The sequence below is a fragment of the Sphaerodactylus townsendi genome, linkage group LG08, assembly GCF_021028975.2.
Source record: "Sphaerodactylus townsendi isolate TG3544 linkage group LG08, MPM_Stown_v2.3, whole genome shotgun sequence".
Classification (NCBI taxonomy): domain Eukaryota; kingdom Metazoa; phylum Chordata; class Lepidosauria; order Squamata; family Sphaerodactylidae; genus Sphaerodactylus; species Sphaerodactylus townsendi.
The window spans coordinates 40,570,584-40,584,142 of NC_059432.1; positions in this window are offsets into that span (position 1 = coordinate 40,570,584).

Below are 13,559 nucleotides of genomic sequence, written 5' to 3' on the forward strand. Positions count from 1 at the left end.
GTGTCTGAAAACAAATACTGATTCTTTGCCAAAACTCTGTTTGTTTAAATGTATAGTTCTTCTTCCATATCCATGTCTCTCTACAAGTTATTCATCTCCCATTGCCATCTCCACTCTTGTTAAATAAATCTTTTATTCTGTTTAAGTTATCTCTGCCTCAGTATTATTATTTGTGCCATATAAAGGGTTAACCATTAAAGGTTTTTAAATAATGGGCTTCCTGGGAGTATAACAAGGCTGAGGGAAAGTGCTTTTTGTCATTTGGTTTCTCAAAAATATCTGGTTAGCCACTACAGAAAAATGGAGTACTGAATTAGTTGGATGCCTAGGTCATAATTTGCCTAGGGTGCCAAAAATAACTTGGGCCACCCTTGGATAGGTCACCTTGAAGGTCATCCTACCAAAAAGGTTGGTGTAACTTGACCAGATGTAGCCCAACTCCTGCTTGTGAACTGCATGCGGCTCTTTGCCACACAATGTACAGCCCGAGGGCCCAGAAAGGCTGGTCAGTGGAGTGGGTCTTCTTACCTGGCTTATCTTTCACTTTATCTTTGCCCCTTGCCATGCTGCTTTGAGACTCCTTAAAGTAGAGAAAAGTGAGGTGTAAAAACCAATTATTTTTTTCAAATTGAATTTATTCCCATCTTTGCTGCTCATTCTAATATTTTGAAATAATTTAGAAGACATGTACAAAAACAAAATATGCATACAGTAATGATGTTTTAGAAAAATAATTTCTGTAAAATACCATGTTAGAGAAGGTGTTCCTTGGAAACAGGAATCTCTGGCAGTCTTTCCAGGGCCCCCTCCCAGTGTTTAAAAACAATACAGATGGCGGTCCCAGCATCTTTGAGCCTGCAGACATATTTGGAATTCTGACAGTGCATGATGGGTACAGAAACAAAATGGCTGCCACAGGTGGCAGAGCCAGTCACAAAATGATTGCCACAACTTAATTTCAGTAACAAAATGCAGACTGTTATGCTATGGTGGCAGCTGTTGACAAAGCAACATTTTTTTAAAATTCTCACAGACTATTAAATCTCCAAAAATCAATTAGAAGGCCTGCTCTCAGCAAAGATGGAGACTCACAATTTTTGTAGTAGCAGTAATATCTAGTAACTATCACTAATTTACATATTTGTTCTCCAGTTGGACCATATATTTAGAGTCTTACCCAAAGAATTAGTAATATCTGTTTTTATCCCCTTTGTTTTTATTTTTGGCAATATCATTTAATGTTGATAAAAATTACATACAAGAATAATTATTATTGTAAATTTTGTTGTGCATGCACAATGACAATAAAATGCTTATTGCATATGTGTATTTCTTAATATTTATATAAATGGTAAAAATATTATATAAAAGGTAACAAAATATGCATATAACAATAAAAATGTGTGTGTAATATTTGCCCATGTCTTGTTGCCCTCAATATCTGAAGTTTATTCTATGTTAAATAAGTTTGGCCACCACTGATCTAAGCTATCAGTAGTATCAGTGACTAATGTTTCAAAACTTGACTTGTTTGTGCCACTACAGTTAGTGTCTATTTAGAGTAGATTGGGATTACTATAGCACTATAATGGTAATTTTGGGCCTATGTGTTTTATAGCCAAATACTTATTAAAAACACTAATAGAGTTGTATTCCTTCACTATTTTACAAAGGCTGCTTACTAGGCTCCATATAGGAAGAATGCCGTAGAATGGTGGGATTTTCCACAGAACTGTAAATTCAAGGCAAACTAAGATGATTTAACAGACAACAAATGTGGCCTTGAGGATGAAACTGACAGTGAATACCATTTCTTAATTCTTCTCACAAGGTTCCTGTATATCCCTGTACATGTCACTGAATATCTGTTTCTTGATTCCCTCCCTGCAAAACAAATACTCTTCCTCAGGTGTTTTATCCATCCATGTGACAATGTGAGTTTCTTTCTGTCATGTTTGCATAATTCCTAACATTTGCATCACTATAATCCATTCCGCTCAACGAACAAATAGGCTCATTCCGCACATGCAGAATAATGCACTTTCAAACTGCTTTCAATGCTCTTTGAAGCTGTGCGGAATGCCAAAATCCACTTGCAAACAGTTGTGAAAGTGGTTTGAAAACACATTATTTTGCGTGTGCGGAAGGGGCCCTAAAGTGTTTTCAAGCAGGAAATAAAATGTTTCCTTTTTGGAGTTCCACAATGTTTTTAGCCTAAAATGTTCTATTTTCAGCCTGAAAACATTTGGTTTGTATGCTGTCCCCTAGAGACTCTTTTGTGAAAATGTTTTGAAAATATTTTCACTTGTGTGATCTCTTTAAGACATTTCCTCTACCTCCCAGACTTCCTCAAGGATCCATTTTTTGAGCTTGCATCAACTATCTGGCACAGCGTTTTCATCTTTTTATTTTTTATTATTTATTGCTACAAAAACATGACCCCCTAGAGAATTGCAGCAGAAGGCTTTGAACCCTTGTAGCATCAAATCCACAGAGTTTTTTAAAAAAAGAACAGAACAACCAGAAAATAGCAACTAAAAATCATTTTGGGGGGTGAGTGTGGACAAATGGGAGGTTTTGAATACACATTTTGTAAATGTTTGGAAAATGTTTTCAGGGGCTTGTGTGGAATGGACCCATTACCATACCTTAAATATCCTTTGGTCCAATTCATATGGGACCACTGGGAGACACTTCCAAACAGATTCTATCTCATACCAGCAATGTATATGGGAATTGAGTGAGATTGTGGATGATTTTGGGGGCTAGTAGTTTCAGTTTGGGAAGTACCCATGTCTTCTGCTCATCCCCCTTGTTCCTGTTGATAAATATTTATGGGTGTAGCATTTGAATAGATGTTGCAGGACCAAAGACAATTTGAAGATGGGAACTGTGGGGAAATGTACCCTGGTGGTTCTGTTAACATCTAATGGTCTGAGTCCAAAAGATGATGCCAGATGACTATTGCTCTCCACATGACCCCTTTGTGCCATTTTCTTCCACATTGTTTTTAACATTTAAACATAATCACTGGGACAGATTGGCAGGAAATAGGGTTGGTAAATGGGAAAAAAATTCGGCCCCGGTTCGGATTCGGGCCCAATTCGGATGTATGGGGTCGGATCCCCCCATATCCAAGCCTGCCAGGCTCGGATACACCCGAATTTCCGAGATTCTCAGGTTCGTTTTTATTTTTTTGCTGTTTTTCCATGTTTTGGCCTGCAGGGGGCGCACTTTTAAAGGTATCGGCTTGAAAATTGCAGGGTATCTTTGGAATACTGTTCTGATCATGCACCCCAAGTTTGGTGCAGTTTGGTTCAGGGGGGGCCAAGTTATGGACCCTCAAAGATAGCCCTAATATTGCATTGTTTGCAATGGGAGGGAGCTGATTCAATTTAGGGTCCATAACTTGGCCCCCCCTGAACCAAACTGCACCAAACTTGGGGTGCTTGATCAGAACCGTATTCCAAAGATACCCTGCAATTTTCAAGCCGATACCTTTACAAATGCGCCCCCTGCAGGCACCCCAAGATTTTTGACCAAAGATTCTGTGGTTTGCATTGTTTTTTTTCAGTGGCTTTCAATGGGGGAATTCCTGCAAAATTGCCTGCAGAGGCCGCATATTTTAAAAGGTATCAGCTTGAAAATTGCAGGGTGTCTTCAAGGCGGTATTCTGAGCATGCACTCCAAGTTTGGGGGGGCTGTTTGGTTCAGGGGGGGCCAAGTTATGAAGCCCTATATTGAATCGGCTCCATCCCATTACAAACAATGCAATACTATGGCTACCTTTGAGGGTCCATAGCTTCGCCCCCCCTGAACCAAGCTGCACCAAACTTGGGGTGCTTGATCCAAAACAAATATTCTGAAGATACCCTGAAAGTTTGGTGCTGATAGCTTTAGGAAATTTGTTTTGTCAATTTCACGGGTAGTGGAGTTTCTCCACTGTCAGTGGCAGTGAGTAAAACATTTTTTCTAAAGCTATCAGCACCAAACTTTCAGGGTATCTTCAGAATACTGTTCTGAGCATGCACCCCAGGTTTGGGGCAGTTTGGTTCAGGGGGGGCCAAGTTATGGACCCTATATTGAATCAGCTCCCTCCCATTGCAAACAATGCAATATTAGGGCTATCTTTGAGGGTCCATAACTTGGCCCCCCCTGAACCAAACTGCACCAAACCTGGGGTGCATGCTCAGAACAATGCCTTGAAGGCACCCTGAAAGTTTGGAGGTAACGCCTTCAGAAATCTGCACCCACCGGATACCCCCAGGAATTTCCCATTGACATGTGGCAAAGTCGCTACAAAACAGGGAATCTCAAAAATGAGGGGAACAACACCTTTCAGATTCCACGGCCACCCAGCCCCAGGGACACACGAGAACACTTTTGAAGAACAGGGCCTCCTGGCACACACAGGGCCTCTTGCTGCATTCTCACTTCCTGCTCAGGCACCATCCAAAGGCACAGGGCAAACCTCAGTAGCAACAAACACCAGACCACGGCAACACAGCCCCAGGAACACACACAACTTGCTTGGAAGAACAGGGCTTCACAATGGCACACACAGGCCTCTTGCTGCCTTCTCACTTCCCCTGCTCAAGCACCACCCACAGGCACAGGGCAAACCTCAGCAGCAACAAACAGTACACCAGACCAAAGCAGCAAGCTCCAGCCCAGGAAAGGAATTGGCAATGTGACAGCAATTTTGTATTGATATGATCTTCTCCCTCATGGCAAGCCATTGATTTATCCAAAGGAAGCAGTGTAGCACAAATGGTAGTGTAAGTTAACTTTTATTGGTGGCTTCCAACATTATGTGTAGAAAATTAACTATTAGCATTTTTCCAAATTAGTGCATTTTAACATTTTTCCAAATGTCGTTGCAATGTTTCCCTATTAGTGCAATCTTCCAACTCTGTTGTACATGGTTACACATCATATTCACACAGCCCATAAGCCTCTACCCCACAACCTGTTGTTGTTCATTGAGGGTATTCCTCAGTACTCTTTCCCCCAGATCCAGTAACACATTGCCTACAGAGACCCTCCTCCATATTATTTTACATGGAAGCTGGACCCACTCTAAATTGCTTCCTCTTGGTCCTGTGATGGACTCTGCCACAGCAGCACCTTGCGGCTACGAATTCAACCTGCAACAATGGCTCCAGCCCTAAAAAGCCAGCAATAAGCTTTCATACTTTTGAAAAAACGCACTTAAAAAGAATAGTCCCTAGCCTTCCTCTCAGAACTTCGTCATTCCAGCAGGGAATGCCAGACTAGTGAATTGAAATACCAGTAAACTCTGTTAGCAACAAAGCAACAGCACTGTATGCACAACAGTAACATTTGCACACGCCACCCAACCTGCCCCCAGCACCCACCCAAAAAAAAAGTCTTAGCTTCCAGATGTCTTCTCTTCTGTCCAGGCAGTTCTCCTCAGGGAGCTCTCTATGCTGTCTTTCCAAAACAACTGTCCAACCAAGTCCATTCCAATCCTGGGCTACGTTGAAAAATCACCTTGAGCCCCTGTTGAAATGTCATTGTCCAATATCCAGTCCACTGTGGCTGGCTCCATTTGAGTGCAGTTCTTCTGTTCACAAAATTCAGAAGCAATCCTTGGAAAAAAATCCACCCTGGCAATGGCTATCCCTTGTGAAGTGTGATGGAATGGAAGTTTCATCAGGAAAGCCATTACATGAGGAAAAGGTGGTGACCCATCACCATCACCATGGTAAATGCCACATCTTGGAATTCGATGGCTCTGGCTCCATCTATTGTTTCCCAAACCTCCTAAAGAAGAAGAAAGCACAATTCCCTAAATTGAGCAGATGCATTGGCCTGAGGCCTCCTCTTTTACCACCCCTTCCCCAACATAATTTCCACTGGAAACTAAAACCCAAACAGGGCATCTGTCTATATGTACTCTCTCCAGATTTGGGGGGGGGTTTGCAAGAGAACACATGCAAAACCATTACCCAGGTAGGTTGCCAAAGTGTTCTGGTCAAGTCTCAACCGCTGACTTCCTGCTGCAGAGACAGTCCACCACAACAGGCATTGCTCCTTGGAAGTGAGCCCTCAGAAGGGATGAGAGGGAGGCGGTTCACTGCACCAGTGGTCCTCCTCTCCAGCATACTCACAAACCTTCTGGTGCAGGTTGCAATCCATAGGTCATGTGGCTGCGCTTCATCATTGGGCCCCCCTTCCCCAGAACTGCTGTTGGGCAATGTCAGCTTGGGGTCCAGGCATCTGTAGGATGAGAAAGGGAAAACAAAGGAAATGTCATGGTTACTTACAGAGAACCTGGTTCCATTACCCACTGAAAGAGAGGACTCATTTCCAATTTCTCTATTTCCCCCCAGGGAACAGGAGCAGAAGATGCACCCACCTTCCCATCTGCTGGGGAACACTATCAAGAGGTGAGGACCTGGCTTGCTGCACCAAGGCCACTGTAGTGGTGGTGGCAGCTCCTTCACCTCTTCATCAGCACATTTCCTGGAAAAGCAAGAAAACAGGGACTTCAGCACAGTGTCAGTGGAACTCTGTACATGGCGTGATGTATATGTGTGGCAAATCATTCAATAAAGTTTGGCACGAGGGCTTCATCAAACCTTTTCAGATCTCCACCTTCATGATTTCTGTCTCCTTATTCACTCAGTGCTCTTCCAACTTAACTTCATCTTCCCTGTGCAGGAACTTCCAAAAGTTGGGCTTTTGACAAAGTTCCTCACCAGGAGACTATTGGGAGGAAAAAAACTCAGCAATGAAGGAATAAGAGGGGAAGTCCATACTGATAGATTAAAAAAACTGGTTGAGAAACAGGAAGCACTTGAGTGGGTGTAAAATGGGAAATTCTCACAATGGAGAGATGTGAGGGAGTGGTGTAACCCCCAAGGATCCATATTATTGGGACCAGTGCACTCTTTAACCTATTCATAAATGACCTGGAAATAGGGGTGGAGTAGCGTGGTGGCCAAGCTTTGCAGATAATTCCAAATTATGTAGGGTGGTGAGAACCACAAAGGATTCGCAGAGGAGCTCCCAAAGCGGGACCTTGATAAATTAGGTGAGTGGGCTAAGAAATGGCAAATGCTACGGTTCAATGTAGCAAAATGTAAAAGAGTGCGATGCAACATAGGGGCAAAAAATCCAAACTTCACATAATATCGGCTTACAGGGGTCAGTGCTTCTCTCAGTCGTGAGACCAGGAAAGAGGATTTGGAAAAGGGCCTTAGTTGATCAAGCTCCCATGGGAATGTCAACTCAATGTATGGCAAGCTGTGAAAAGGCAAACTCTGTGCTGGGGATAACAATTTAGGAAGGAATTGATAATAAAACTGCAAGATTTAGCTCATGCCCTTATACTAAAGCCGTGTAGATGCTTAATTCCGCAGAGACTTGGAGTACTATTGTTCAGTCTGGGCCCTGGTTGCCCACATCTCAAAAAAAGGGATATTGGAAGAGGATAGAAAAAGTGCAGAAGGGCAAATGAGGATGATTGAGGGACTGGAGCACCTTCCTTATGAGGGAAAGGCTGCAGCGTTTGGGACTTTGGTTAGCTTGGAGAGTGAGACGTCTGAGGGGGATAATGATTGAAGTCTATAAAATTCATGCATGGGGTAGGTAAAATGTTGACCAGAGGCAGAAAATCTTTTTCTCTCTTTCTCCTGCCAATCACCTCAGAACCAGGGGGCATACATTGAAAATGCTGGGGGGAAGAATTAGAACTAATAAAAGGAAACACTTCTTCACGCAACTTGTGATTGGTGTTTGGATTGGAATATGCTGCCACAGGAGGTGGTGATGGCCAGTAGTTCCGGGATAGCCTTTTAAAAGGGACTTGGACAGGATTTATGGAGGAGAAGTTGATGTACGGCTGCTTCAATCTCGATCCCTCTTTGATCTGAGATTGCAAATGTCTTTAACAGGACTAGGTGATTTGGGGAGCAACAGCCTAGGCCATTGTTTCTCTGAGCATCCTACATGTGAGTTCTGGGCACCTATGGGCCACTATGAGTAGCAGAGAGCTGGACTCAGATGGACTCTGGTCTGATCCAATGGCTTTGTTCTTATGTTCTTAGTGTTGAATGTAAATGAATAGTAGTGCAGCACAGGAGATCCTGGCAGAAAATGATCTCAATATTTTGCAATCAGGTGGGAATTCAATCCATTAATGAAGTCTCTGTTTGCTCCCTTCCACCCACAGCTCCCCTGGAGGAAGCACAGAGTGGGAACTTAGAAGACTCTCTTAGTCTCATCCAAGACATGCAGAATAGATGTATCTTCTAAACTGTTTCTCTAGTGCCTTTTGAAGCTGCGGTGGAATGGCAAAATCTAATTTTGTGTAAAACAGTTGCAGTGCTGGTTTGAAAAATGCATTTATTTGCAGCAGAAGGGGCTTCCAAGAGTAATAAATCTGCAAGCAATCACAGAAAAGGTAGATTGAACTGAAGGTGGATTCTCTGGTGGGGAATAAACTCCCAGGGGGCGGCGGGGGGGAATCCCTTAGGCACAGTGGGGGGGGGGGATCCCTTAGGCACAGCTCTTAGATAAGGCAAATGTATAGTTAGTCTAGCAGGAAATTCCGTTTGCAGCCCCACCATTTTTTTTTAAAAAAAAAAAGTGCAGGGGATCTCCTTAGTTGTGTTTTTACATTTTGCTACAGTTTACTGCATTTCTTCAACAGTATGGCAGCTGGTTGCCCTGGCCTGCATCTATTCAATGTCTCCTGGAATTGGAGCAGGCAGCAGCAGCAGGAGGGAGCTCTTCTTTCGGTAAGTGGGGTTGATTTTTTGGGGGGTGTGTGGGGAGAGGTTGGAGGACTATTTGGGGGTGGGTTGCTTTAATTTGTTTTCCCCTTGGCAGCTGGGAGGCAGCTGCCAGCAGCTGGAGTCCAACTTTGTTATGTTGTTTTCAAAACTTTGGGTGGGCTTGAACTGCGGATTTTGGGGTAATACTGGGGGTGCCATGCGAGGGTGTGTGTGTGTGTGTGTGTGTGTGTGCCTTGTTGGCAGGCTGGGGGCTGGGAGGGGAGGCGGGGGCCACCATTGCTGGTCATGGTTTGCTCTCCAGCCCGCCTTGCTGTGGCAGCCAGGTCTGGGAGGGGAGGCTGGTGCCGCTGCCGGCTGGCCGCTTTGCTGGCCTCCAGCCCGCCTGGTTGCGGGAGGCTGGGGGCTGGGAGGGGAGGCGGGTGTCACTGCCGCTGGACTATCCTGCTGCCTCCAGCCTGCCTTGTTGGCAGGCTGGGGGCTGGGAGGGGAGGCGGGTGCCGGCCACCACATTACTTTGCCCTCCAGCCTGCCTTGTTGCAAGGCTGGGGGCTGGGAGGGGAGGCGGGTGCCGCCGCCGCTGGCCGCTTTGCCCTCCAGCCTGCCTTGTTGGCAGGCTGGGGGCTGGGAGGGGAGGCGGGTGCCGCCGCCGCTGGCCGCTTTGCCCTCCAGCCTGCCTTGTTGGCAGGCTGGGGGCTGGGAGGGGAGGCGGGTGCCGCTGCCGCCCGCCACTTTCCTGCAGTGTTTTCCCCGGCTGGCTCGGAAGAGCCGCCGCTCGGGGGGAAGGGCCCGATCCGAACTACTGAGTTCGGATCGGGCATAGTTTGGAGAGGGAGAGTTCGGACCTTTGGTGGTCTAAAACTCTCCGAACTTGCGGATCTCGGCCGAAATTGTGGTTCGGCCGGATCCGACCCGCCAACCCTAGCAGGAAACCTGGGACAAAGTGAGCTCCAAATCTGCTGCCCAACTCTATTTCTCTCCTAAAAGCAAGCCATTCTGTTTGGCAAAGTACTGTTATTTTGGATTTAACTCATGTCTGTGGTTTGGTCATTACTTTATTTAGTTCAGCAGAAGTTAACGTCTTAAGGGCCAATTTGATAAAGAATTATTGCTGCTGTATTAATCTCAAAGAATGAGATGCCAACTGTAGGTAAAGTGATACAGCATTTGAACTAAATTTTAGGTTCATGAAATTCTTCTGGAGGAAGAAGGCGAAATGAATTAAAGTAGCTGAAATCTGATCATATATATCTACAAAACTCAATAACAATGCAAATATTCCACCCTCTTGAGAAGGATAATATTTTAATATTTTGCCTCTAGAACATCAAACAGTTTTAAATAGCAGAAAACCTAACACCTACTGATAATAGCATGAGAAATCAAGGTCTCTGTTTAATCCTGCATGGTTATGAATTTTAGTTCCCCAGGCAAATGTCTTCAAGTTCTTGCATAAGTGCCCTTTTGGAATACCAAACAAGAAATCTGAACTGCAGAATCCACAGTCCTTCTAATATTGAGGTTTCCATGATAATGCCTTGTACTGGAGAACATTAGTGACATGTGGAAAAATCCTGCTCATTTTGCTGAACAAAGTAGAGAATCTATGACTGCATTTTTCACATGATCACTCTGATTATGTGCATAAACTGGGTAACTGACTGACTGAATCTTATATGGAAGCATGGTATTTAATCGTGCGTATTTACAGAATTTTATGAGCTACACCCAATGTAATACACACACAAACTAATCAAGTAGCATTTAAAACACAGAAAATACTAAGGTCTCATCACATCCATTTCGGTGCAATGTGGGCATTTCAGGACTGTGCTAGGATTTTGAAAATGTGTATGATTCAATAAGAATGGAGCCCTTTTTGATGCTTATGGGAGAGACCGAAGTACTATCTGTTCCCACTACTTCCTGGGAACCCTGGGTTGCATCCTGACTAAATTTTCTGCTAACAGAAAGGGATTGTGTAAGTTCTACTGATTCATTCTTCCCACTGAAAACTCCATTTTGCCTCTCATGCTGTCCTGAGGGGCCCCTATCATCCCGGGAATAGCATGTCAAGGAGATCAGTGGAATGCACAGTGGGATGGCAGGAATATTCTGTTCCATTGACAAATGTGTGTTGTGTGAGTAGAAAATTGAAGCCCCTATGTAAGCTACCTTTTGCTGCATGATGGAAGAAAATAAAAAAAATATAAGTGTGCTAATAATAAATGCCAGTTTTGTCTTGAAAAGGATGCAACATAGAAGGTGTAAAACTAGCTTGTAATTTAATACTAATATGCCAAACTGGAGGAAAGGTATATTAAATCCAGAAAGTGGGGTTTATAAACAAAACAATTATATAACATTTTTTTAAAAAGTGATTGGTGAATACCTGAGGTGTATGAGGTTTGCTTTGTAAGTATAATGATGGATGTGCTTGCTAGCAAACTGGATGCTGTTTCAGCCATTGGTGTTGCTCCCATCCCTCCTAACTTAGAAGAAGAAGAGGAAGAAGAGTTTGGATTTATATCCCCCCTTTCTCTCCTGCAGGAGACTCAAAGGGGCTTACAATGTCCTTGCCCTTCCCCCCTCACAACAAACACCCTGTGAGGTAGGTGGGGCTGAGAGAGCTCCGAGAAGCTGTGACTAGCCCAAGGTCACCCAGCTGGCATGTGTGGGAGTGTACAGGCTAATCTGAATTCCCCAGATAAGCCTCCACAGCTCAGGCGGCAGAGCTGGGAATCAAACCCGGTTCCTCCAGATTAGATACATGAGCTCTTAACCTCCTACACGACTGCTGCTCCTTACAATGCAATACAGATGAAAGCTGCGCGATGCCCAGAGATGGTATGGTGAATGTGGTGTCACACTACCTCCAAAGGGGCTGTGGCATAAGTCTGAGGGCCGATCTGGGGAAATTCTTATCTCTATGTACAGACAACTTCTTCAAATTTGCAGAACCAAAGACCATGATCGATCCACCTTTACAATAACACTTACAGCACAATCCAGAGCCAGGGACAGTGCCACTGCCATGCTACCCAGCTGCCTTCAGAGAGCTTTCCGGCATCATGGAGAGGAAGAAACAAAAAACCTTCTTGCTGCCAGAAAGCCCTCCATAGGGTTCAACGGACTTATGCCAGCCAGAAGGCGTAAGACTGAACCCCAGGCTGCAGCATGCCTGCCCACAAATGCAGGGTGGAAGCTGACTAACATTGGCTTTACCCCCAGAAATGCCTCCAACAGTGATGGGGCTAGCAGCAGCACAGGAGCACTGATGCAGCACCCAGTGCCATGTCCACATATCCCAGAGAGCCATGGCAGCCTAGTGTGTTTGCTCCTCCGCTGGGATAGTGGCCCAGCAAAGGCAAATCCACCTGCCTCCACTGGACAATTCAACCCCCACCCCCCCAAATCTGGATTGGCTCACAGCATATCTGACATAAACATATATTAAGCTCTTAAACTTTCTCATCTCTGCATCACTTAAATGGATGTGAAAGGCTTGCTGAGCCAGTATGGTGTAGTGATCGAGAGTGGTGGACTCAAATCTGGAGAATGAGTTTTGATTCCCCACTCCTTTATATGTGTGGCAAACTCTAATCAGGTGAAGAAGTTTGTTTTTCCTGCTCCTCCACAAGAAGCCTCTGAGCACTTTTGTATATTCGAATTTTTTCAGAACTCCTTCAGTCAACTCTACCTGCATGCAAGGTGTCATATGGAAGGGGGTAAGAAGGCAATTGGCTTAAATTTGCTTTGAGTCTGCTTAAAGGTAGAGAAAAGTGGGGTATAAAAAGAAACTATTTTTCTTCTGATGATGACTAGATGCAAAAGTCAGTATATATCTTGGATCTTTTAATAGTTAGTGCAATTTGCTTATTTCATTTATTGTCCACCTCTGTGATTGACGCTCAAGGTGGGTTAGTAAATTATATATTTTTTAAAATTGCATTGAAGAGTGAGGTGGACTGAGAAGTAAAAATTATACTGGAAGGGACCTCTCTATCTAGCATGTCCCCTGTCTTTCCCCCTCCTGATGAAAAGGGAAAGAAGTAAATTACAGCTCTCTTGCTGTAAAATGAACCTACTGACCCACTGAGGAGGCCACTGGTGCTGCAAGAAAGTCAGGCGTCTCTGTCCCATGCAACCTTGGCATCCAGCTCACGTGCAGTGGCCACTATGACAGCCACCATGAATGGAGCTATGGCTGTCCCTTACTTGGGGCCAGTAATGGGGCAGTGGGGAGGGAAGGGGGCCCGGCATCTGGACATGGCCCACCACCCTAGCAGGAGGAGGGGAGGGTGGCATGCAAGGGAGTGGAGGGGAGGGAAGGAGGCCCGGCATCTGGACATGGCCCACCCACCTTAGCAGGGGGAGGGGGAGGGGAGGGAAGGGTGGCATGCAAGGGAGGTGAGGGAGTTAGGGGTGGCATGCAAGGGAGGGGAGCGGGCTGACTATGATGTTCCTGGTGGCTTTAATGGCCGATCCTCTCCTGACTAAAGAAAAGTAAAAGGTAAATAATAGACAATGCAATGCAATAGACTCATACCATTTGAGAACCCTAACATTAAATATATGTTATTTGAATGCTACGACTGCATGGAACTGGCAATAAGCAGTGCAGTACGAGAGGGAGAATGAAGAAAATTATCCAAAATGTCCACACATCCTTAATCACTATATGAAAAGCCCCTTCCTACCTGGTTTCCATTTTACCTCTTCCCTGTTCCTTTTATGACTCCCTCCCCAGCAGTTCCATTTTACACCCTTCTGTCAAAGGACAGACATATGGGAGCT